General features: G+C 43.6%; 2 pseudogenes; both read left to right on the top strand.

The window, feature by feature from the left end:
- Nucleotides 1-762: 762 nt before the first annotated feature.
- Nucleotides 763-849, top strand: LOC123406484 (annotated as a pseudogene).
- Nucleotides 850-931: 82 nt separating this feature from the next.
- On the top strand, nucleotides 932-1,017 carry LOC123406483 (annotated as a pseudogene).
- Nucleotides 1,018-9,157: the final 8,140 nt, after the last annotated feature.

Here is a 9,157-nt window from a genome sequence, read left to right as displayed (position 1 = left end):
GCTATCGGTGGTTGAGACGAGATTGCGTTGGGAGGGAATCGCGGAGGTGCAGATCGTGGGCAGCGGAGGAGCACGTTGACGGGCGGAGGAAGAAGAAAGGAGACAGGATCTATCTGTAACAGATTTGATGGTACGAGGGGGTTTTGGCAAAATTTCCATTACACTGTGGGTGCGACATTAATTTCGTGATGGAGGGAGTACTAATATATTGTTGCAAGTACTGGAATTTCCATTCCATCTGTATAAAACTGTATGTGTAGTGATTGTTGTATTTTGTTGTGTTCACTATTCAGGTTAGGATTGCTCGGATCTTTACCATCTATGGCCCGCGCATGTGCATTGACGATGGCCGTGCAGGCGCTAAGGAAGGAGCCTTTGACAGTTTACGGCGATGGCAAGCAGACCAGGAGTTTCCAATATGTTTCTGATTTGGTAGGTCATCTCTAACCATCAATGAACAATAATTATGGCTATGCTATCTGGAATGCGCTTTCTAAAATAGCACTCTTCCAAGTTGAGGGGTTGATGAGGCTGATGGAAGGTGATCACATTGGTCCATTCAACTTGGGCAACCCCGGTGAGTTCACCATGCTGGAACTGGCCATTCAACTTGGGCAACCCCGGTGAGTTCACCATGCTGGAACTGGCCATTCAACTTGGGCAACCCCGATAAGTTCACCATGCTGGAACTGGCCAAGGTTATCCAGGACACCATCGACCATGATGGTGAGTTCAATAACACTATTATGATGATGGTGTGCTGAGCAGAGGATGTGAAACATTTAGACTACTGAGACCTTTTTTGGTCTTTGATGTATCTAAAATCGAGCTTTTTAAAACTGATGCTAGGCATGCCATTACTATATATATATTGTTGTAGAGATGCTTGAGGTGGTTCTGTTATTGTGGTACACAATGGAGTTTGTCAGCTAAGCATATGATGTTACTAGGAGATGCTACTGAGATGTCACCCATCGTTGAAGTATCTTAAACCGAACTTTTTAAAACTGATGCTTGGTTTAGCTAGTGCTTGTAGCTTAGAGTGAGTATTGCTTATCTGCTTGTCAATCGAAATCCACAATACACTGAATTTAGCAGTGAGTATTGCTTATTGCTTATCTATTTGTCTTCTTAAAAAGAATGGCATGTTGATTGAGGCCAAACATGGATGGGAATGCCTTAGCTTTTTCTTTTTCTGCTGGAAACCTTTTTTTTGCTTTAGATTTCTTGACTGGTCAGCCTGGCATCTTACCTTATTAACTATAGCAACATGTTTTACTCTTACTTTAATTGAAGTATTCTGCAGTATGCAAATCAATTCTTTAAATGTTGCATTATTGGCAATATGGAGACAAACCTTAAACTTATATCGGTTAAACTTGGTCACTTGGATGGCAGACTGAGCCAACAGCCTACCACATGTCCATATCTATACAAGTTTAATTTGTTTTCTTTTACTAACAGTGTGAACCGCATCATTGGTTGTTGGGTACTGGACTCCGGTGGCATATCCTTCCATGTAATTTCTTAAAGGCGATGGATGCAAATCTAGTTGCATCAGTATACTCCAGTACACTCAATTTAATTGTCAGCTTGCCAAACGAGACGTAGTAGTTGAATCTAACCATATAGTAGTAGTAATAAAAAATACTATACGTATTGGTGTGGCCAAACTGCTGTACATTATGTTTTTAGTAAGGAGCTCAAGTTCTTAACACAAACTTGCTAAGTTTTGAACACTAACTCTAATATTTTTTATATTTATTTCCATTTGTTTGATTCATGTGCAGTGTAATATTCTTGTAGGATGGCAAGTTGTTGCATCTCGAGTATGTCTCATAGGAGAGTGGAATGAAGTCCATTGTACTATTGGGATAGTAGCAGATGTGTCATTTCTATTGTGTAATTCTGTCCGTTCTTGCTATATTCATGTGTAAGGAAATGTATTCATGAGATGAGTTATTGTGTTATGTAAACCTGGGAGATGTATTATGTGATGTTATATCATGGATGATTTTAATTTGACTTGGAGTTTTCTTGATTTGAATATGAAATAGTGTTGGATTTAATATTGGACAAATAATTGGGTTGAAAAGGCTCAACAAATACAAATGAAACCAAGTTCTGAAACAAAAAGTTGCTGAATTCAAAAATGAAAAAGGTCAGGACCAAATGTATTTGGGCACTAAAAGGCCAGGGCCCAAATTATAATGATAAAAAAAATCGAAAAAAATACTATGATTGTAAATAGGCTAAGGCCCAAAAAGAAGCCCAATAAGAAAAGGCCCAAAAAAATAAAACCAGCCCATGTGATCAATTGGAATGGGTTGGGCTGATTTCAACCATGATGTTTTGATTTCGTCGTAATTTTGCCACGTAGGACTGCCACGTAGGACTGGGTTTGATTGCCAACGATGATTTAGGATCGTCGTAAAGGTCACGACAATCCAGGAATCATCCAAAAAGTTACGATGATTTTGATCAAAACATCGCTGTTGTTCATTTGTGACGCTCCGTTTTCGACGCTTGGTTTTTTGTCGTGAGATCGTCGTAAAATAAAAACCGTGACGATGTAGCGACGAAAAAATAGCGTCGTGTATTAGCATATTCCTTGTAGTGACATGGCACCAAGCTCTAAACATAGATCAAAACAGAAAAATGATATTTCCATAAAGTGTACAAAAGGGAAATATGGTTTCACCAATGGATCCCTGGGAAGATTCTACCCCAAAAACATATATAATACCTAGGTACTTGCATAGAACAAATTGGCACAAAGTTGAAAGGAAAAACAACATGGAATCAGATAGATGCAAATAGTGTCATATCATATGTGATACTCACTAGTTCATCACCTACACATGCACTTGCACACTCTCACCACTCCAATGGTGCACATGAGGGGTAGTCCTCATGTTCATGTGCCTTAGCACACCACCACACACACACATACATCAAGCATACACAAGTGCTCATGCACACACAGCTACACATGCTAGTCTCCAAACACACACATGCTTACACTCACACCACTATCACTAGCACACACACATACATGATTGCACACAAGTGCTCACTAAGGCAAAACCATGCCTTGGGCATGTGGGTGTCACACACACACATGCACACACACACATACAAGCACACACCATATGTAAGTTGCACCGGATGAGCAACTACATACGTACATAAGCATCACTAACTCCCTACACTGCTCACTAACTAAAATCAAGGGGAAACCTACTAGTTTAGATCCTTAGGCAACAAAATATTGATGCCCAAGCAAGACAACTAACAAACAAATATAAAACAGCCAAAGAAAATAACAAACAATAAAAGGGTGGCCTAGGGGGTCGAACCCTCAACCTACTGCCACCACACACACATGCACAACCACTGGGCTAACTCCTCTGGCTCGACAGAATAGACACAGTAAACAGGGTAAGCTTCCCCCTGTGCTACTATGCCACAAAATCACTAAAACAAAAGGGGCGCCACGGGGTTTCGAACCCACGATCAACTGCTACGCAAAACACCACCTACCACTCTGCTAGTCGCGCAGAAGTTAACAGAGAGGGGGGCTTGGCTCTGTTGAGCAACCCCCCTCTGGATCTACTACAACCCGACGGTGGCCGGAACAGGGGAGGGACACTGCCGGCGATCCACTACGAATTGGACACGGGCTCATTGCTGGAAGGGAGAGGGGACTCTCACGGTTCCATTCCACCACTAAACACGGCGCGAGATGTCCTACAACTACTGCTCCATGAGCACGCGGTGGCGCCGGCGACAGAGAAAGCACGGTGGCGCCGGCGACAGAGAAAGCACGGCAGCGATACTACAGCCCTACACGTGATTTACCGACAACAGAAGGGAGAGGAGTACTTGTGCTCGCCCACTGGTCGAGGAGACCGCGCCTGTCGGAGAGGAACGAGGGGGCGTCATGGAAGAAGCTGATGCGGAGGTGGTCGTCGGAGCGGAAGGGGTCGACGAGGAAGTAGTGGAAGCAGGGGCGTTCATCGTCGTCTGGCTAGGGGAACAGGCTCTCCTGGGGTTTCTCATGCTCTTGGACCGCTTGGAGACGAAGGAGGGGTACGACAACGACGGCAATGAGCTCTTCAAGGTTCGGCCATGGCGGAGGAGGAGTTCGGCCCACCTACTGTCAGTCTGGGAGAGGGAGGAGGAAAAGGAAGGAGGTGGCGGCGGCTTGGAGGAAACCTAGGAAGGGCACGCACGCCAAGGGTTAAATAAAGGGCGAGGGAGGCCGCCTCGACGTCCGTGAGCCACGGCGTCGGCTCTCCGTCTCGCGCTCTCTCTGACGAACTAACGAAAAGGGAGGGGGAAGAAGAAGACGGCGTCAACTGGAGAGGGCTGCCGCGCGAGGGGGTTACTGGGCCAGCGCGGGGGAGGAGGCCCACTCGGAGGCGCCAAGTAAAAAGGAAAAACCCACTGGGATTTTTCTATTTAAAAACAAAGCCAGCAAACAAATAATCCTAGCGAAAACCTATGAACCTATAAATAAAAACAACATGACCATAAGCATAAGGGAATTATGCCCCAAATAAATAAAATGCAAATAGGATTTTTGGAACACTTAAATATTTAAAAAATATAATTAAATACTCTGTTTTGTGAATAAACACCCCTCTCAAACAAAGTTTTAAATCACCTTAGATCTAGCACCACATCCACCACAAATCACTCTAAATGATCTACATTTTTGAACCAGGGTTAGGGCAAGTAAAACTTGAGCTTGAGAAATGGAGAAGGGGGGTGAAACCTAGTTGAAATCTAGCATAGTTGAAACCCATTTTCAAATACACCACTTCACATCACATGGCACATCACTTCACAACCACATACATGGAACAACAACAACACAACACAAAGAAGGCCAGAAAGATATGGATGCATGAATGCAAGGGGGGGACAAGGTATGATCACATGAAATAACACATGCATATATCTCACAAGGCAATGACAACATGGACCCACACATGAAGGTTTCAAAAATGGCAAGTTACACTCTGGGGCATTACAGCTCCAGTCCTGGTTTGTGTTAAAAACCGATACTAAAGGGGTGGTGGCAGGGTTGCATCAGGCTTGGGCCCCTGCGAGGGCCATTAGTCCCGGTTGGTAATACAAGCCGGAACTAGAGATAGATCTTTAGTCCCGGTTTGTATCACCAACCGGGACTAAAAGTATCACTATAAATAGTGTTTCGTCCAGCCCGAGCACAAGCTCTCTGTTTTCTCCTTTCACTCCTCTGTTGTATTCCCTTGCTCGATTTCATCCTCAATTTCTTCCTAGATTTGTCAAGATTTGACGCACCCTATCCATACAAGTGTTCACAAAGGTTAGAAACTTTGCCCTTTCATCTCTCATTACTAGATTAGCTCGTGTGATGCTCTATAATTATAGCGATTTGTGGGTTTTAGTTTGGGAGTAATTATGTGGGAGTTTATTTGATTTATATGCAATTTGAGGTCAAATTAACTTCTAGTTTGCATATGTGTAGGTGTGGTTTACTTAGTGCCTTCCCGTCCCCGTCCTAACCACAATCGATCGCCCGCACCATCTCGTCACCTGCACCACCTTGGTGATCCTCTTGTTCTTATCCTTTTTATTCCACAAAAATCTTATTTGTATGATTTAGATAGTTTTCTTACCTGTATGATTGTTTGTTATACATAGTGCAATGGTCATGATATCCGTCCCCGTCGGCCCTCGTCCAGTTTATGCTTCAGATGTGGTATATTCTCTATTATAACTATTTGTTGCATTTCTCATTTATATGTAAATTATGCCCATCAAGTTGACATATATATTTTTATCTAGGAGGTATGTGAAGCGGTAATTGGAACCGACCCTTTTGTCGAGAAGTTAAATTTAGTTGAAAAATAAAATTAGTATTTGAAATAAAAAATGAAAATAATTGAAGAGGAGAAGATGAAATTGGAGTTGTATATTGCCGATGTCATCGATGATCACGAGATCAATATGGCGGCAATGCGCTTCACGATTAGAAAGATGAGAAAATATGCCCTTAATAAAGAGGCTTGGTATCACTATGCTGTTAGATCAATTGTTAGCTTAGTTGCGATCTTGATCGCGTTTGTTGTTGCATTTAAATGCTTTAGCTAGAAACTCTTGTATTTTGTTTTATGAGAATAAGTGTGTATGAACTTTAAGTGTGAACTTGTATTAATTTGGTCTTTTCGTTCTTGTGTAATGAAGATGAACCGGCAATGGAAGTACGATGACCGATGCTCTTCCCGGTTCATTGATGGCTTGCAGAGTTTTCTACGTGCGATCGAGACAAACGAGCGGGATGGTTTTATGTTTTGTCCATGTGTTGTTTGTAAGAATGATAAAACTTACTCTAAGTCAAGAGTCACTCACGCCCACCTGTTTACGCCCAGTTTGATGTGCGACTATAACTGCTGGACAAGGCACGGAGAAAGAGGGGTTCTAATGGAAGAGAATGAAGAAGAAGAGGACTATCATTGGTTCCATGAATAGGATGGTACTACAGTGGGGGGAAGAAGCTGAAGTAGAGGCACCAGATGAGCCCACCGATGATCTAGGTCGGGCCATTGCTGATGCAAAGAAACTGCACAAGTGAAAAGGAGAAGCTGAAGTTGTAGCGCATGTTAGAGGATCAATAGAAATTGTTGTACCCAAATTGCACAGATGACAAGAAGAAGCTGGGTACCACACTAGAATTGCTGCAATGGAAGGCAGAGAATGGTGTATGTGACAAGGATTTTGAGAAGTTGCTGAAAATGTTAAAGAAGATGCTTCCAAAGGACAACGAGTTGCATGACAGTACGTACGAAGCAAAGAAGGCTATCTGCCCTCTAGGATTAGATGTGCAGAAGATACATGCATGCCCTAATGACTGCATCCTCTACCACGGTGAGGAGTACGAGAGTTTTAATGCATGCCTGGTATGTGGTACATTGCACTATAAGATCGGCCGTGATGACCCTGTGACGATGTTGAGGGCCAGCGCCCCAGCAAGAGGATTCCTACCAAGGTGATGTGGTATGCTCCTATAATACCCTATCCATACAAGTGTTCACAAAGAGCATGCCAAGTTGATGCGATGGCACAAAGACGACCATAAGGAAGACATGAAGTTGAGTGTACCATGATTGATGATCTTGCTAGCTAAAGTGAATACTAAATTGTTTTATCATTCACCTCGATTAGTTAAGCTATGGACGATAGAGACATAGACCATGATCAAAAATATGTCTTGTACGATATAATACGCTCGGGAAACCAAAAGAATGAAGAACAAGATAATGGCTCACAATATCTCAACCCATCCGGTGAGGGAATTGAGGAAGAACAACCAAGAGACGAAGGGGAACTAGACAATGATGACGAAGAATTTTTTTCTCGAATCAACAAAGTCCGGCAAGGTATATATTTGGCCTCTGGTGATCATTAGATGTATTAATTGATCTCTCTCTATATATATATTAACGAATCACATCTTTTAGCCCTACAGATCGAACAAAACGTCTACAAGCAGGGCAGTACGAGGCCCGGCCAAAAAGTTGGCCTAGGGCACAAAGTACAACATCGACGACATAACACAAGGTGGCGAACCAAGTGGTCCCAAACCTAATGTAGACAAATTTGTCCGTCAATGAGGAGTTATTGTCAATTACCAAATCCCGATCTCTATTCAAGAGTGGCATAGGCCAAAGAAAGATCGAGAAGTTAGTTTTGTGGATGAAAGAGCAAAAATCTGCCTTGGGATACGCTCATGACACATTTCACCCTACAAATGTCAAGAAGAAAAGGATGCACAATGGGAGAAAGTCAAGAAGTATGACCTTAAGAAGATGGCCACACAATTCTGCAACTGGAAGAAAAGGTTAAGGTCCGACTTCGGCAAACAAGAAAGGACACCATAATTCACTGGACAATACGAGAAGTTAAAAGATCACTTGGACTTATTTGTGAAGTTCAAGAAACCAGAAGCAGCTCAGAATCGGGCGAGGATAAGCACGCAAAATGCTAAGAAAAAAGAGCATCACCATTTTCTAGGGCCAGGTGGCTACAAGAGTGGCATCCCTAAGTGGGAGGAATACGAGAAGAAGATGATTGATGCACGGGTCACTCCGCAAACAATTACTTGGCCCGAAAGGTGCATGAATTGGTTTTATGGGCATGGGAAGAAGTTGGACCCAAACACAAGGGTGATTCTGGAGCATGCAAGTCTTAAAAATTCCTTTGACGCTATACTTGCTGCAATAGAAGATTCTCGAACGGGGGTGTTCCAGCCCGAGAGAGAGAAAGACGAGCTTACACGTGTCCTCAAGAATGCTAAACACCTGGGACAAACACAAGGCAAAGACGTTGTTCCGTGGGTTGAGGGGTTTAAGGACTGGAACGACTCTTACATAAGACGTTCGAGAAAGAAAAATCTGGAGGCAGCCAAGAAGAAGCAACATGCTGACCGTCTTGAGGACTTGAAACACAAATCCTTGTGGCACTAGGAGAAGATCGACACACTTAGCCAACAAAGGGCATCTCAGCTACTGGAGCAATCAGATCCAGCATTAGATAGCTTCGTCCCAGCGATGCCTAAAAGAAGCATGGGTTCAACGGGGGTCATTGCCGACGATGCACTATTGGCTCGCTACCCCGTGGATGAAATCACACACATGAAAAGTTGTGAGCTACACATGAAACTCAAGAACATATCCATGAAGGTAGCGGACGACTATGCTTTAACAAACCCCCCTGATGCAACCTTCCATTCCAACCTTATTCCAGCTAGCTATGCTCGTGTTAGGGTGGATAAAGTTATGCCAGGATATGAGGTGAAGGGAAGCAGACACTGCAAGAAGTCTTACATGGGTGTTTACTTATGGAGAAAGGATTGCATAGTCTTTCCAAGGACACCGACTCCTCCTCCAAGTCCACCGTGTCAGCCGACTACACCCCACCACCCCGACATGGAGTGCAACGCTTGTCCGCCACCGTGTCACCCGACTCCATCCCACCCCGACATGGAGTCCAGTGCGAGTCTCTACCACGTCAGTCGACTCCACCCCGCCACCTCGAGACGGAGCCCAGGGAGAGTACGTGGTCCCTGTTGGTCAGTGATTTCTTTCTATAATTTAAGTCTCTAGCT

Source organism: Hordeum vulgare, chromosome 6H, assembly GCF_904849725.1.
Source record: "Hordeum vulgare subsp. vulgare chromosome 6H, MorexV3_pseudomolecules_assembly, whole genome shotgun sequence".
NCBI classification, from domain to species: domain Eukaryota; kingdom Viridiplantae; phylum Streptophyta; class Magnoliopsida; order Poales; family Poaceae; genus Hordeum; species Hordeum vulgare.
The sequence above is the reverse complement of the archived record's forward strand: the minus strand, read 5'-3'. Positions and strand labels throughout refer to the sequence as shown.